At 40.0% G+C, this 18,168-nt stretch overlaps 1 protein-coding gene across 1 annotated transcript in view; it reads right to left on the reverse strand.

Moving 5' to 3' along the window:
- The window catches only part of micos13 (mitochondrial contact site and cristae organizing system subunit 13), a 313,292-nt gene that overhangs the window by 294,440 nt on the left and 684 nt on the right, over positions 1 to 18,168 (reverse strand). The gene's annotated exons all lie outside the window — the stretch shown is intronic.

Here is an 18,168-nt window from a genome sequence, read left to right on the forward strand (position 1 = left end):
CCTGACTTTGATACTGGGTGCATGTATAGAGGGACGGACAAACAAACAAACATACTGTGTGTGTTCAAGTACAGTGCTTCAGCTCTCTCTTGGCATGTTGAGAGAAAGTTAAAAGACTGAACGTTTGAAGGTTATTTTCAGTCCTTCAGAAAAGCATGTTATTTGGTGCCAACATGTTTCAAAGATGTTGACCTACCGGTATTTAGCTGACTCAGACTCAATCTGAATTTTGTACACTGAGATTATAAGTAACAGCCACTGGCTGACAGATTACAGGTTATATATAATAAACATACAGCATGTTCTTGCCACTCTCAACATACATTTATATATATTTACACAATGACAGAATAATAAAGAATATCACTGCTTCTGTAAGCCCTGAGATAAAACAGATGATTGTGGTAATGATTTAAGTAGGCATACAGGTTGTTTGTTTTTTTATTGTTGCATATTGCACGGTTCAGATTTGTTGCTCATCTCCAGACTCTTGAATTTTAATTATTAATAGAATTAGCACATTCTCCCTCTTATCATGCACATGCAGCAGGGGCATCATCACGTAGCTCTGATCTTTGAAACAGAAAGGCAAGTGGGTTGCTGTTGCTGCTGCTGCTGCTGCTGCTGCTGCTGGTTGATTTATATTGAGATAACACAAAGCTTTCTTGCCTTTGCCCTTATACTGCTTTTTAGCTCCATAAGGTTTTTCATGTGGCTTCACAAATGAAGAACAATTCACAAGTCAGATGCCTCCAGAGACTAAAAGCCTTGCAGTGTAGGTCAGACATTTTCCTGGGGTGAATAAAAATTCTATTTGATATTGTGATCCTCATGAAATCCAGCAATATCTGTCCATCTCTCTCTTAATAACAGCCGTACTGCAGCGATGATCCGTTTGTCAGCTCAGCAGGGATGGGAATATTTGTCTTACGTTACCAAGCAGATAAATGGCAGATATGAGTGTCAAATAAAAAGTTAGCCTAAATAAAATAGAAAACACTGCTCACTATTGAAACATAAAAGACCAGTGAAATTAGGAAAAATGTAGATACAAAAAAGCTAATCAATGTTCAGTGGGCACAATAAGTCAACTCAGTGTGCGCTTGTTGTGGTTGTTTATTAACTCTTGAGAGTTATGAGTCAGGGAGAACTAACATGTTGCCTCATAACAAGGGAAATTCCACCCTGACTTGATGGAGCAATTAAACAAGTCATCGAGAGGGAAAATTATTTTATAATGATATGGACTGAGACTGAGATAGGAAATGTGTCAGTTACTGACAGTGTTTCACTTAGCACTGCTCTCTACATGATTATAATATCTCATGTATATGCAAGAGCAACAACCAAGTAATTGTTGATTTCAATGAACTTATTGATCTTGGTCTCAATTACAATCACTTGATCATAAAATGTCAGCAAAAAGTTTAATAATTATACAAGTTACACATGTTCAATTCAATTCAAAACACTTTATTTGTCCCAGAGGGGCAAAAGTGGTTACAGTACTTTGTCTGACCTAAGCCAACATAAAAGAAAAAAGAAAAAAAAAAAATGAATAAGAAGAAATGTTAAAGCAGAAGTAAGCGATCCGGTCGTTTTGGCTAATGCTGCGTTCCAGGCAGGCTTTTGAAACCGTAAATTACAGCTTCAAGTCACAACTTACGACTTTGTAGCTTTCCAGGCAACCCACTCGTGTTTTTCCGACCTGTTTTACCTGTGAAAGTGCACTATAACGGCCACTCGTAACTTCCGACCCGTGAACTCGTACCAGATCGAACTGGTACGACTTCACAGGTCGGAAAAACACAAGTTACGAGTTGCCTTGAACGCACCATAACGTCTTGTCAGCCGATGGAGTTAGCAGCCCCCGCCCTCGTCATGGATCTATTGGTCCTCGTCCCTACGTCACCACATTCAGGCGCATCCCTTGGCTGCACACACAGCCCTTCATGCCGTTCTCTCTCCTCATTGGATAAAACTTGTAGGATACGAGAAAAGTTTTCTCCTCGGCTCAGAGCAGAGCAGAGTGACTGACAGACCCGTGTTTCGGTCTAAACACTCTAAGTGATTGCTGTCGGAAGATATAACTATTTAAGACTTATATTAACACAAAAATATCGCTTACTTCTGCTTAATCATTATAGAGGAGAGACAAGAACCAGGTCATTTTTGGCTCTTAAGATTAGAAAACTATTCATTCAACTGATGAATTAAAGACCAGCAGTTTCAGTTAAATCTTAGTCTTAGGGGCCGTCCACACGAACGCGGGTATTTTTGAAAGCTCAGACGCTGAGTGGACTATTATGGCTGCTGTGAATATCAATAATCACTAAACATGCGGACACTAATACAAAATCGCGTGGTCATCATTTGTAAACATAATGTTGATATGGCGAAAATAGGCTTTTATCAAATTGTAAATTGCGGTCACTTCCCCACTGTTTTGCTTCCTCCCGTCCTGTACATTTGTTTTCAATGAAGCCTTTCAGAATCAATCAGTGGATCGATGGATTATCGTTACGATGTGTGTATTTGTGTATTTTCGTATCTGTCATAAACAAGAGAGTACGGGCGGGGTGTGTTAGTATAGCGCGGACTCTCGGTGCCGGTCAGTTTGAGCCTCCACTCTCTTTGTACAAGTTACAAGTTACAGCTGCTTTCCTGTTAGGAGTGATATCGCCACCTACTGCTTTGGAATGTGCATGACATTGTTTGAGACGGATTTGCGGTCTCATGTGGACGGAGTTATTTTTTATCACACCGGTGGTGTGGATGCAAATTTTTTAAAAGTTCGGTTTCAAAAATACCCGTGTTCGTGTGGACTAGGCCTAAACATCTATATCAAAACAGGACTATTCAGAAAGTTGTATGGGCTGTTTTTGTGTGCTTAAAGCAGAAGTGAGTGATATATTTGTGTTAATATAAGTCTTAAATAGTTATATCTTCCGACAGCAATCACTTACATAGAGTGTTTGGACCGAAACACGGGTCTCTCAGTCCCTCTGCTCTGCTCTGAGCCGAAGAGAAAACATTTATCGTATCCTACAGTTTTTATCCAATGAGGAGAGAGAACGGCATGCAGGGCTGTGTGTGCAGCCAAGGAACGCCGTGAATGTGGTGACGTAGCGACGAGGACTGTTATGGTGCGTTCAAGGAAACTCGTATTTTTCCGACCGTGAAGTGGTACCAGTTCGATCTGGTACGAGTTCACCGGTCGGAAGTTACGAGTGGCCGTTATAGTGACTTTCACCGGTAAAACAGGTCGGAAAAACACGAGTGGGTTGCCTGAAACGCTACAAAGTCGTAAGTTGTGACTTGAAGCTGTAATTTACCATTTCAAAAGCCTGCCTGGAACGCAGCATTAGCGAAAACGACCGGACCACTCACTTCTGCTTTAATAATACAAACAAAAAAGGTCTGACAAAGTTTAATTAAAAACTGTTTTGTATTCTGTTAGAGAAGGTAAACTCTGTTCCAATCCAGTGGAAGTGCTTTGAATTAAACTACCCAATGAGTGTGTGAGTGTAAACATCCAAGATCTCAGCATGGTTCTTCACTGTTAGAGCAACATAACAAACCATGACAGAGCCCCCTCCGCCCTCCGACCTGGACTGCGGGAAATTACTTTTCTATGCAAATGAGATTTCCGAAGATTGAAGCAGCATAAAAAGTTGTGAGAAAGAAAGGGAAAAAGAAAAAGATTCAGCAGCAGGAAAGAGCTGGTAGGTGGGTGGGGGGAGGAGGGCTGCATGAGGGAAATCATTCAAACTTCAACACAATAAAGCACAAACAATCAGAAAGCAAATTTGTTCTGTGTGTAGTGTTAGTAAAGATTCAATTATCCTGTCTAATAGGCTTGGGCGGTATTACGGTAATACCGTATACTGCAGGTATTTAAAAATAGCAACGGTATCATTTTCAATACCGTCATGAAAAAATGCAATGCACTTATACAGGAGATAAGGATTAAATATTAAATAAAAGTAATTTAATGTCTAAAATTAATTATATGTCCAGTAGCACTTATGTGTGGTTGAATTTTAAGTTAGTTTAATATGTTTTAGCCTACTTTTAAACACCCCCCCCCCCCCCGCCCCTCTCCGCTCCCCCGTCGGACACGTTCCTCATAGTCACTCTCACTCACACACACACACACATCACACAGCCAGATCGCTCTGCACACAGTTTATTAACTTGATTAGTTTCAAAAAGTCGGTCAGGTTTTACCGTTATCATGCCTGTTATTTCACCAATAAACACAGTAGATGAGCGTGAGTGACTGAGCTGCGGCAGGTGGGGTGGGGGGTCCGCGGCGTGGTGAGCCTGTGGGACGGGTCCCGCTAATCGTTGAAAACACCAGTGATACGTCTCCAAACCAGAAACTTGGAAAAAGTCGCTCTTGACAAGAAAAAAAAAAAAAAAAAGGGACCGGACCTGCCGTACCGTGTAAAAAAAAAAAAAAAACTGACAGCGAGTGCGTGTCATGACTTCCTGTATCTGGCCCTTCAAAATAAAAGCCCTATAGCCTTTCATATACAGTTCGGTCATATTGATTTTGACTTAATTTTGACTTAATTTTGACAAGACAGGGCTCCAAATGTTTGTTTTTTTTTCCTGCGACCAATCGACCAATGAGATTTTGGTCTGCTAATGTTTAGCCCTAGTATTCAGTTTCTGAATGGTGAAGACACAAGCCAATGTTTGGTAATGCCACTTACGTCATCATTTTTAATTAGTCACGGTAATACCGTATACCGTGGTAAAATGTGGAGGAAGTTTGACGGTATCAAAATGTGGATACCGCCCAAGCCTACTGTCTAATGTGTTGGATGGCGTTCAGCTTCTGAAAGGCATGGTACTTGTTAGGCGACTATGGATGGAACAATAGTGGTCACCGAGAGGCTAAGCGAGGGAAACGCATAACTTGCCGGATGTGCTTCTGAATAATAAAAACTAAGCTCCAGAGGAATGCCAAATCACATTTATTAAGGCTAAAAAAAACAAAGAAACAACCTCACAAAACCTAAAAATCATCCAAACAGTGTACTTTAGCGGTGAGCAAAGAAGGGCTTTCCCCCCTCACCCTCTCAGTTAATTCATTCATCAACAGGTGAAGAACAGCTGATTTTACTACTACTACTGATGCACCACCTGACTCCTCCCCGGATGTGACACACAAATAACACCACATGGCACCTACATTCCGTCATCTGTCAATATTGTGTCTGCTTTTATGTTTGTCTCTGCTTATCTGTGTTTTGTGTCATTGTGATGAAATCTTTTTCATGTAAACTGCCAGAGGACAGTGGGTGAAAATTTGCAATTTGCTAAGTCCGGTACATTTACGTTGGGTTTTTTTTTCTTTCTTAAAAAAAGAAAAGCTGATGTTATGTACATTGTCCTTTTTAAATAAAATAAATAAATAGATAAAATAAACAAATAGATTAAATTGGTTGAATTGACATGTTCAAGGTTAACTTTCACCTCCGGAGAGGGTCAACAATGGATGAGTGGATTGACTTTCTCTTGAAAAAAAAGCAGAGGAAAAGATGACATGCAGATTGCAGAGCTATCGTCTGGAGAGGTGGGACTATTTTCTTTCTTTTTTTTTTTTTTTTTACAGCGGGTCTAGTTTATTAGATAATATGTATTTCTGATTAAATAAAAGCATGAAATCGATTGTGTATTCCTTTCATATTGCCATTATTGGTAATTATTGGTAATTGCTATATAAAAAGCAATACATCTCTTCAGTCCGTGACATACGCTCATTATACCAGAGGGGGTTTTCGTCCCTCTGTTTGCGTCGGGCAGAGAGAACGCCCCTTAGCTGTGGTATAATGAGCGTATATCATGGACTGAAGAGATGTATTGCTTAGATGATTCTATCTGCATTCCACTGAAGGAACAAAACAAGCACTAGGGATGTGACGAATTGGCATTTTTTCTTTATGTTAAAACAGTCACTATTTTATCCGTTAATCATTTAACCATTCAGTAATTTGCTTTAAATTCCATGTGAATTCTGAATATTCTCTCACGTCCCATTTCGGTTCAATGTTTATGGAAACAATCACACCCCTGACAAGTACTACCATTGAATAATAAGGAGCTTTATCTCAGTTGCACTATATGATGCCACTCTACAGGTGAATCTCATGTTATTACAATATTGTGGAAAAGTTATCAAATTTTTCGAATCAAATTCCCCCCAAAAAAGAAACTTTTTACATACTCTATTCATTACACACAGTCAAATATTTCAGTATCAAGTCCGGTATGTCCCTTTGCATTGGATGAAAACACACAAAAGTGTTTATCATCCATCTTGATATATCTGCACATACTGATGTCTTTGTGTACATCAAATACAAATACATTCTTATGACTAGAAGTCAAGAACTAATAACTGGCTTTTTTTGGTACCTATGGTACTTCTAGGAATCAGCAGAATAAATAAAGAAAATATATGATTATAGTGGAGCCTAAAGTCCTTGCTTTCATCTCTGTTGAGAAATAACATATGTCCATTTTCATAGCCATTTTCATAGCATCTAACATATCACCCACAGAGGAAACATTTTAACTTTTTCCCATAGCTGGCTGTGTGGTGAACACTTGCTGTGATTCTGAGAGAGGGTGTTAATTAAAGCCTGCTTAAACTGACAACATAAGAGTGCTGCCATGTTTGACCGATACACTTTTAGTAGAGAGACCTAATCAACGGCTGTCATGGTGTCCAGGGATCAAAGATATTACCGTTTATCAAAAGCAGTTTGTACATTTCCAATGAGTCAAACCTGGAAAGGCACCCTACATGATAATTTCTCACAACCCTGTATTTCCTGCACTTTGAGAATGACTATTTTTGCTAAATGCAAAGGGGTAATATGCAGAATGGAATCATTAGAGAAAGGAATGAGAGAGCATGATGACCAGCAAAAATAAGGAATGTAATTCATCCCTCGTGTTAGCAGCTTCTATTATCTGAATGGAAACACTGGCGAGGAAGATGCCTGTGAATGTGACAGTCTAGTGATATCATTTTGCAGAGTGGCAGGCATGACAAAATTGAAATTTTTATGCAAGTACAGCCTTGTATTGGATGTTATTTGCTATTCATAGAAATCTACAGCCCTCGTTAAGTCTCTTGTAGAAATACTATTTAGCCTGTCAAGGGTGTTGGTGCAGCATTCAGCTGGCCGGCTAGTGGTTGGGTGAAAATTGAACCCACAGGCTAGAATAATGTTTGAGACCTGGTGTCTTGTGCACTCATATCCTCTTCTTCACAAATGCAATGGAGGTTTGCATAAAAATATGTCGTTTAGAACCACAGAGGAGATACTAAATTAAAGGACAAGGAAAAAAAGAATAAAATGGAGGGTAGTTGTGTTCTAACAGTCTGAAATCTAAACTAGTGATGAATTGTTGATCGTCTCTAGACTCTAGCACATCTGCAAGTCATCGACTCATCACCGAACACTATATCAGCCGTACCGTAGTTTATCATCCACTCAAAGCCAAATCATTGTCTCAGCAAAAAGTACACATCCAAGACCTCTTAAACCTAACCTAACCTAACCTAACCCTATCCCAACCCTAAAGGCCCTTTCACACCGCGGGCGTAACGGATTAACGACACGAAATTGCGAAATATTCGCGGCCAAATATTTCGCATCAAAACCATTCACACCGGCGGCGACACGAATATGCGACAGATGTGACAATTAGATTCCAAAGTTTCGCTTTGCGACGGCTGGTTCCTCGCCTCCACGTCATGTCTTTAATCTGTTAATTAGCCTATCCCTCACGTATTCACTAACGTTATGCCACTGTTGTCTTGTCACAAACTTTACTCAACACAGCAGCTCACTGTCTGATCTCTGATCAATATCTGATCACTGCCTGATCAATATCTGATCACTGTCCTGACAGTAGGTATACACTCTATTGCTATTTCTCCTCCTCCTCTCCTCTTTCCACTTACCCCCCCCTCCTCCTCTCCTCTCCTCCGAGACACAGGTTATTTATTGTTTACATTAGCGGCCAAGCACGTGTCCATGCGCCCGTGTGTGTGTGTGTGTGTGTACGTGCGGTGCGACCGTACACTAGAGAGACGACAGGTGGAGGGGCTGACTGGCAGAGATGAGAGCAAAGACGGTGAAACGCTAAAAAAAAAACTTTTTTCCTGTGAGAGACTGTGGCGGCCCGAGACTGTGCGGCCACCGTCTGTTATGGGAAACAGCTGTCTGTGTTCTGACCGTTCTGACGTGGGGGCTGTGACGTACCTCCTCTTCACGCCACATGATTGGTTGATGCGTTTATTCGCCGGGCGAAAGCTCAGAAAAATCGACCTCGCTCCGAAAAAAAATGATGTCGCATTTTCGCCGCGACACATTCGCGGTCGGTGTGAAAGGACCCGTGATGAAAACCGGGGTTCAAAAAAAAATATTGATGCGCGAATTATTCGCACGAAAAATACGTCTCCGGTGTGAAAGGGCCTTAACCCTTAAACCTTGTTTCCCTGAGTCACAGCAAAACACGGTGGTCTGCAACACAGGGGCGCCACAGGGGACCGTCCTGGCCCCTCTTCTTTCACCATCTACACAGCTGACTTGACCTACTGGCTACTACACAACAACCTGTCACCTACAAAAGTTCTTGGACAACTCAGCCATTGTCGGTCTCATCAACAATGGAGACGAAAAGGAGTACCGAGAGCTGAACCAGAACTTTGTGGCCTGGTGCCAGCAGAACCGTCTCCAGATTAATGCTGGAAAAACAAAAGAGCTGGTAGTGGACTTTCACCAGCGCAAAGACACCCTTCTCTCACCTTTGAACATCCAGGGAGTGTTTCCCATACATTCATTTATACCTGCAGTTGCACTGTCTGTATAGTTGCAACCGGATGTATATGTATACTTGTATACTTTTTGTATCTATATTTTTTATTCTATTTTACTCTTATACTTAGTCCACTTACTGTGTGAACTGCTGCTGTCAACAATGCAAATTTCCCCATTGTGGGATAATTAAAAGGCATACCTTATCTTATCTTAAAAACCATCTTCCAGCCTGCTCTCTTGTCCCTGCCTGCCAGCCAATTACACCGCCATGTTCACCACTCAGTTATCCACCTCCTTCAGTCTTGCTTCTTTACCCGCCAGCTTCCTTCCATCTTGCTAAACGGAAGCTACTTAACTGGTCAATGGGATGTAATCCCATATGGATTATTGTCAGAGACAATTTTTTTTTAATCAATGAAGATTAATCAAATAAAACAGAGTCACCAGGTGGTGTTGGAGTGGGTGGCAGGTGTACAAAGTGTCATTTGGTTAATTGCTAAGACACAGGTTGTGACGCTGTGAACCAAGTACGGTAATCCCATCCCCTAAGCATAATTATAAAAATGTTTTATAATGCCATAGTCACTACAAGCAGATATTTACAGAATCAGCTTTGTGTTCTGGTTGGTGTGAGATTCCTTATTGTACTAGAAGATATTTATACTCATCATCCAGTTGCAGTTATGTTTCCTAGCAAATTAACTTGCTGTTGAATATTAGGTGTACATGCATAATTTCTAGTAGACACGATTGGTTTAGGATATTCCAACACGCAGGTGATTTATTAGCAGATGTCTGTAACTAGGCTACATGCTAGCATATTATAAAAAAGTAAAGGCAGTAAGGGATTTTGTTTTGTTTTTTTCAGGAAACAAACTTCATTCCACATCTTTTCCAAGCAACAAACCTCTGATGGCTTGTGCTGCGGCATACTGCATAGCTTTGATAAGAAGTACATCAGAAAACCAAAATGGGAAGCACAACACAGGTGCCAATAGCAGAAGCCAACTATCGAAATGTGGCCAGTTAAATCGCTGGAGTGGAATAGCCCTAATCCAAATCTGACTGAGTCTCTCTCATATCATATGGAGGCCAAGTCACATGGAATTGAAGTAAATGGTTATTTTGTCGTCACTCTGAAAGCTCAGTTTCAAGAGCAAGTAAAGTGCATCCAGCCACAAACAAATGAGTAGAGCTGTAAAAGTTAACGCATTGTTGATGCATGTTGAATATGGAGAATGCTTATTAAAAGCTATATTTTTTCAAAAATAATACAATAAGAAATACTATATAAGAAATAAAGGAAAATACAAGTAGTATGTATAATATTTAGTAATTCAATCACGATTAATCACAGCGTAGTATTGCAATTGAGTTCATTTTTTTAATCCTTTGACAGCCCTAATAATAACTGTAGGTCTATATTACATAATAATGATGTTTACTGGGGTTAGATGCAGGGAAAGATCACTGCTTTTGTTGCATAAAGCATGTTTTTATCCTTATAGACCAACAAATTGTAACATGCAGGGCATCTGAGCTTTCACAACACTTGTTACCTTACTACATGTTGTTGTGTACTCAGCCTACCTTAGTCTATTCAGAGTATTGTCAATAAAGACACTGCGATCTCTATTGCCTGCACAGTGGATTGTTGCCATGGTGACTGTTGAACACCAAGGCACAATGGTGAGTCTTGCAATAAGCCAATCTTTGAGGACTGACAACTTGATATTTTCTAGTGAGACGTTTCAAATAGTACGGAAATGATCTGCTCTTAAAATCCAGTGGAAGGGAGTTGAACTAGAAATATATCATGATGTCATATAGTTTTAGCTGGTCTATTTGACTAAAGAGGTATAGTGCATTTTTCTCAAAACACTGCCTGTATGAGAGGCCTCACTTCTATCAAGTGTAGTGCAATAGCAACCTCAAAGGTCAAAGACATTGTTGCCAATAGAGATGAGGAAATATTAGGCTATTAGTGTGCCTACTCTGAAGGTATGCAGAGTTCTACCAGGCACGTATGAGTTTCGCTTTTACCGTGCATTGCCACAAATAGATTCTTCGTCTTTTGGCTCGACCAACGCAATATCGTTCCGTTCATTCATCTCTGCATAGCGCTCTTTCTCCGTTATTGCCGAAGCGCACATGCATGACAGCAGTGCGCGGTGAAAGCGAAACTCATACGGTCCGACCCCCTCGCCCCGATCCGGTCACAACACCCCTACCACCACCCGTCGGACGATCCGACCACCCACCACAGTCTCCCTTATGCATGGACAAACTCTTTCTGTACCTCTGGATACAAAAAAAAGTCCAGTTAGACATTCACTTTAAAGGAAAACTGATGTTGATTTTAGAATTTAAAGGGACAACAAGGAGTTTTGGAAAAGCGAAGCGTTTTCACACTACATTTATGAGCCTCCGCGCGCACCGTAAAATTCTTTTGACCGGCGCAAGACGGACTCATGTTTTCATTCATCAAGAATTAAAGTCAGAGGTTCAAAGAGGTTCACATACCGTCGTAGTTCCGACCATAAACGGCGATTCAGCTGCGTTATTCTCATGACTCGTTGCGAAACCGAAAGTAAAAAACGCTGGTCGGCTCGACCAGCATCTCCGCCACCACTAATAATAACAAAATAACGATAGAGACAGAACGATATATTTATCGAAAATGGGCCCATTAACAAGTGTGGGTAGCGGAGATTCATCCACATTAACGTGAGACTTTTTTATAACCGAATAGAAACTCCTCGTTGTCCCTTTAAATAAAAAATATTTTAAATAAAATGGTTGGCTTGGATATTGTCAGAAATAGGATGACGACTAAGGCAAGGAGTATGAGGCATAAAGCTAAATAAAGCAATTTTTAATATCCTCCTCCATCATGTCCAACATAAAATAATATTGGCAGAAGCCATTTAATTTTTTATTCATGTCCATCAAGCCCTGCTCCTCGTCTTCTAAACTCGGATCCTACTTTAATTACATTTTCTCATTAACTAAACTAGCATTAATGCTTCACATTAATGCAACATTATTGCTTGTAGTAAATATTGTTTAATGAAAGGCATTAAAAAGATCAACACTTATGTGTAAATGTATGTATTAATTAGGTTGTTACAACATAAACTGCAGTTACATCCAACGAACAAGCAGCCACCGGCAGGCAAACTGTTGTTACAGTTACATGATTATTCAGTCTGCTCTCAACTGATTGCTTTCCTTTTCTCCAAAAATAATGAACCATACAGTAACAACTCTGAGTGCATTGACGAACAGAGGAGCAAATGGCAGTTGTCCTGCATTTATCAACAGTAGCAACACTCTACTAACTAAAGGATCATGCTGGCTCAATAGTGTAGTCTACATGTTTGCATATACAGTATATCTGTATATTAATTGATTTTGCTGCCATTAGAAAAAGGGACAATAAAATGTCTATTGGCAGGCAGATAATAATCAGTAATTTTTTCCAGCCACAGTTTTCAATAAAGTGGCCAAGTGGAGAAGAGAGAAAATGCCACGGGGCATAATGTTCCACCTTGTTCAGATATCTGACTGGCTGACACAGAAATCAATTTATTCTCATGGCAGCAGAGTGATAACATTGGTACTCGGCTTTGTGGTGATTCCATCTGTTTTTTTCCTTATCTACTTGGTATTAATCAATGTTTCAAATTATTTTTTATCAGGCATCGACTATAGACCATAAAAGAAGCAATTTTCCTTAAACTTGATATTTTAGACATAACAGTGTTGCACAAAATGATCTTCATGGCAGTCAGAGAAGCGTTCATACACTTGAGTTTAGATGAAAAATGGACTTTAAAGGGACAACGAGGAGTTTCTATTCGGTTATAAAAAAGTCTCACGTTAATGTGGATGAATCTCCGCTACCCACACTTGTTAATGGGCCCATTTTCGATAAATATATCGTTCTGTCTCTATCGTTATTTTGTTATTATTAGTGGTGGCGGAAGTGCTGGTCGAGCCGACCAGCGTTTCCTTCGTTGCGAATCATGAGAATAACGCAGCCGCATCGCCGTTTATGGTCGGAACTACGGTGGTATGTGAACCTCTTTGAACCTCTGACTTTAATTATTGATGAATGAAAACATGAGTCCGTCTTGCGCCCGGTCAAAGAAATGTACGGTGCGCGCGGAGGCTCATAAATGTAGTGTGAAAACGCTTCGCTTTTCCAAAACTCCTCGTTGTCCCTTTAAGTGCAGACCTTCACCAGAGCTAAGCTGCTTTAGTCACTTTCCACTAACTTAACTGGGAATGATTAGTTGCCAGATTCACCCACAGTCCACAAGTTTTCCATTCCACACTTTTTTCTTTACCACTAAAATAAAATTGACTTAAAATGCAGACTCAGTAACAGAATAAGCTTTGTTGTCAGATTGCACGGCCCCGGGTTAACATCCAACTATCACAGACATATTGTTTACTTTTTAACAGATGATAGTGCTGCTATGTTTGTGACTGTGCCCTAAATTTTCATAGTTCACAGCAGTGATATCCTCCGCATAATAACAAAGCATCTAGTTACTGTGCTTGCAAGCTTGTTTTGATGAATAATTAGTCAAACAAACACAAATTGTTTCATTAGGTTAAGAGACACTGTGGAACCTTGTGTAGGCAGGGTGCTGTTTATTCAGTTTGTGTGGCTACAGAGAAAGTGTAATTGCAGTGAGGCAAGACCCTGGACCAGATTAATTTGTCCTTGTTCCTTGAATATCTCCCAGTCTGGAATTACTCATGTTATGGGTTTATGCAGATACTGCAAATTGAAATGGAAATGCATTTTTTTTCCTTGGCTGTCCAGCTATAATCTTGGGTAATCTCCCAGAAGTAATGACGCACAACAGCGTGGACGACACACCATCTTCATATACAATACGCAGACAACATTGCAAATAATCCTTCAATGGCAAATAACTTGGAAATGAAGACCCTCCAGGGTGCAAAGAAAAATACTGGGATTGAAACAGGTAAAATAGGATGCAACAACTCGTATCAATACGAGGAGTGAATACCAACATGGGGACCTGTAAAAATTCAGATCAGCAAAATGTGATGGGTGTGGCTGGTTTACTGTCAACTGACACAGCATAATATAACACCAAAGCCGCTTTCAATATCTACAAAAGGTGGCTTAAAGTCGGCATGTCAGCAGCTTTCAGTTCTGTGTGAATGGTTAACCCCTAACACCCCAATAAGCCGCCATGGGGCTTGCCCCAAGCTGGGTTACACATCTTGATACGTTTACAGCCTAATGATATACTAAAAATAATGAAATCAACACCCATGACTTCTGTTTCTTAATTAAAATTTCCCTGCAATACAATGCATCAGTAAACTTCCCCATACAAGTAAAACATCATGCTCGCTAAAAATGAGTGTCACTGCCATTCAGTGCAATACCAGTAGCTGTTCAGATTCAATTAATGATTCCTTGAAAAAGAAGAACATACTGTTGAAGTAAACAAAACTTCCCAGACAAATTAAATCATCTTAAATGGCTGATCAGTGCAAATGCAAATGTGTGCTTTGGCGTGGCAGTACCAGTGCCTAGCAACAAAGGATGTAGCTGTTTGAGTGAAATACAAGAAGGTGTATAAACAATTTGCATATGAGTAAATGAGAGAATAGATAACAGTGCTGCATTTTCAATAAAGCCTCTCTGCCGATGTCTCTGTCTAAACGAGAAAAAAGGGTGTTCAAACCTTATGCCTACAAACAAAAACAGTGGGATAAAACAAAACATAATTCACTACCACATTCTACTTATCTTTAAAAGCAGTCGTCAGTTTGTCCTCTCTCACCTAATTTATCATGGCTGGTAGTGTACAGAATTACAACTTTGTACTAACTATTCCCCCAACTTTCCCCCATGCCAACACCATTCTAGCTCTTGGGAAAGTGACATCTTACATCTGGAGGGATCCATCTTAGTCTGACATTGTGCACTTGAGTATAACAAAGACCAGCTTAGAATAAATCTGCAGTCTATTATATATGATATCAAGGGGACAAAGATCAGTTTTACAAGCAAAGTCCAGAAGCCAGTCCCATAACACCAAAGGTCATACAATGAAACCCCTTAACAACTTAATGTGGTGCAATAACAGACTGAATGTTTTTATTTTGGAAAGCAGAAATTTGGTTATCATCAGGCCATCACATGCAAGAATGGCAGATCAATACAAGTGTTACAAGACCCGTGGAAAATTGTTTGTAGGTTACATACAAATGCTTTTCATTTAACTAAAAATATAATTATTTGTGGAATTTGTTTATTTGCACATCAATTTTACATTTAATTTATATACTGTATTTGATATATTTGTGTGTTTATGGATTTATATTTACAGATTACAAATTTACACACATATGTGTTGATCTGTTCAAACAAATAATATTGAAACAAATATTTGCAGTATTGTCTCTAACTTCTATAATACATTACCAAGGTCCCATACGAACCTTTGCTCCTACCAGATTCTGTAGGTTGACAGATTTGAAAATGTCTGGAATAACTAATATTACCTGTAGAGCTATCCCTACCATGCTCGTGTCTGCTATTACTTAATGACACCTCCTCTATAGAGCCAACTGATGTTGATAGACATCTCATGATAGCTGGTGTCACACCTTCTAAAAAGATGGCTTTACAAACAATCATTCATTCAACCAGAGATTGCAAACCTCGACGTCTCCACAGTTCAGCTACATCATGTCAAAACACAAATAATATTTTCTGGTTAAATGTGTGTAATGTATTATTTCCATGGATATCATCACTGATGGTGGGTGAAATACTTAGTCTAAATGCCATTGGACTGATGGTGTTGGGAAATGTGGGTGTTGTAATGAAAGTCTGCTAATGTTTGTTCGTCTGTTTTTGTATTTTCATCAAAGTAAACTGCCCTGGTTCCCATAATCTGGATGGAGGTGCCCAGTGGTATAAAGTTCACCCGGGACCTTGGAAATCTCATTTAGTTTCTTGTTTACACACACAGATAAATGTGATACACACCTTCTATGACCTCATCTGCACAGCAAATCCCAGGAGGCCTTCTGACTCTAAAGCTGAGAAGATTTTTCGGCCAAACAAATTTGCACGACATGTTAACCTGTTCAGTCAAAAATCCAGATGAGTTAACATTTACACACATCGGCCACAGAGCTTGCTGACAGGGACAGTGAGTGAGAAATAAGAAAGGGGAAGAAAAGAGAGATAAAGTCCCTCTCCATTTGAGATTTAAGATCAACAATACTGGAGCATGAAAGATTACGGCGACCTATCTCTGAAAGGAAAGCTTCTTGATGTGACTGCCTGGATGACGCCTAAATACACATTCAAGAAAACCACCTCGGGAATTGCTCCAAGCAAACAGCTTATCTTTCAATATAATATATTTCCAGGGTGCATACACATGGTTCAATACATATCTGCCAGATAATTAAACACAGTACACGAAAAAAGAAAACTTTATGGTCATCGAGGCCAAAACAGGCTTAGTCAATATAGTTCAGATATAATTAACATGGAGCATGATGAGATGGACTAACTGGAGGCATGGTTACATTAATATGGGGTGAGAATAAACCACCCTCCAGCGCCCAGGCCAATGCTGGTATACTCTAATTCTGACATTTTAAAAGTGATTCTGAATTCAAAGTGAGTTTTATGAAGCCTTGACTGCAGTAAAAAATCAAAATGCACGTAGACATATAATTTTGCATTCACAGCTGATATAACTCAAGCGAGCTGCTATGCTCAACTCGAACAGCTGCTGGTGATCATCACATTGACCCCTAGTCAACAGCATTTCAGTTACGACAGAGTGAGCTGCTAAAGAGTTGGCTGAGGAGTCGGGGGAATTCAGCAGGGACATGGAATGATTGAACTGTTTTCTGAAATGTCAAACAAGACAAAGACATACTCACGTAGAATTATCTTTCAAAAACTGTAAAAACAGTCCCCTAGTCCGTTGCATAAACAGCTTTGTTGTTCAAACAGACTAGAGCAGCCCGTGTTTACATTACCCTGACAAGTATCCTCTTGTGGCTGTGTGAATAATGACTGTCCTCTCTAGATAAAAAGGAGAGGTTTTTTTATTGTTCAATCAAGTTACCGGGAAGCGTTTTGAGTGGGAACTTGGGGTGAATGGATTTATATAGAGTATAGTGTTGTCTGGCATCTGTGCAGCCCAAAGGTCCATCGTGGCTCTCTCAGCCATGGAGATGATCTTTTTCTGACCTTGATCTCGCAGGTTTTATGATTGAAGGCTTTATGTTTGGATGGTTACTGGTATTTCAAAACTAAGTGCCCAATAACTTAACCTTTTTTCCATGAAGACTTTTTATGAGCTCAACTAAACAAGTACCAATCAGTATCTTGAATTATAGTAGCACTTATTTCCATTCCCAATCAAACACCCACGAATAAATGTTTAGTCTAAATCAAGTTACATTTCCATTTTAAAAGGGACATTGAGTAACTTCTCCTGTTATCTATTCACGAAAATCAATTATTTCATTTAAAAGTATGTTTTTCATTAATCAGTAATCACCCCCATCAACAAACTGAAGTGTTCAGGTAAGCTTTGAATTTGCCATTCATATCATACAGTGAGTGGGTAAGCTCGGTGCGTGACGCAAATGATGCGAAATTCACCCATTCGCTCGAGTTCAAAATATTGAACTCAAGCGAAATATTCGCGCGAATGCCGCGAGTAAAAACGAATATTCCAGCGGGCAAACTCGAGCGAGTAGAGCGAAGCAAATGTTTTACTCGCGCCCTGTGTGAACGCACCGTAAGAGCGAGACAGTGTGCGGGAGCTTCTTCTGATTTCTGTATTTTGGGTTATGCCGTCCTCCTACGCACCTGTATCTTCAGGTGTGCTGAGACCTCGCACTCGCCTTTGAAACAATACGACATCGCCATGACAACATATTGTCACATGTATTGTTTTGCCTCATGCTGACGGATCACTTGTTTACATAGAGGCTTGTTTATGCCGTTACGTGCAGCGGCTGTCGTCTGTCTGCCGTCTGCCCCAATTTCACGTGAATGCAGCATGAAAAATACGATTGAGTTGCTTGCGATATACAACCGCAATGCTAGATGGGAGTAATTCCTACACAGTGTTCCTTTAAGTAGAAAAAAGGGCTCGCAGTCTGAGGTTTAACTATTTGTTCCCTCGACTGGTGAGAGAATCACGGAGGGGGAAAGTGAAAGAACGGTGCTCTCCCCTCCCAGGTCAGACTGGGTCTGTGCTACAAATGTGTATATCTGTAA

Source organism: Trachurus trachurus (genome assembly GCF_905171665.1).
Source record: "Trachurus trachurus genome assembly, chromosome: 4".
Taxonomy (NCBI): Eukaryota; Metazoa; Chordata; class Actinopteri; order Carangiformes; family Carangidae; genus Trachurus; species Trachurus trachurus.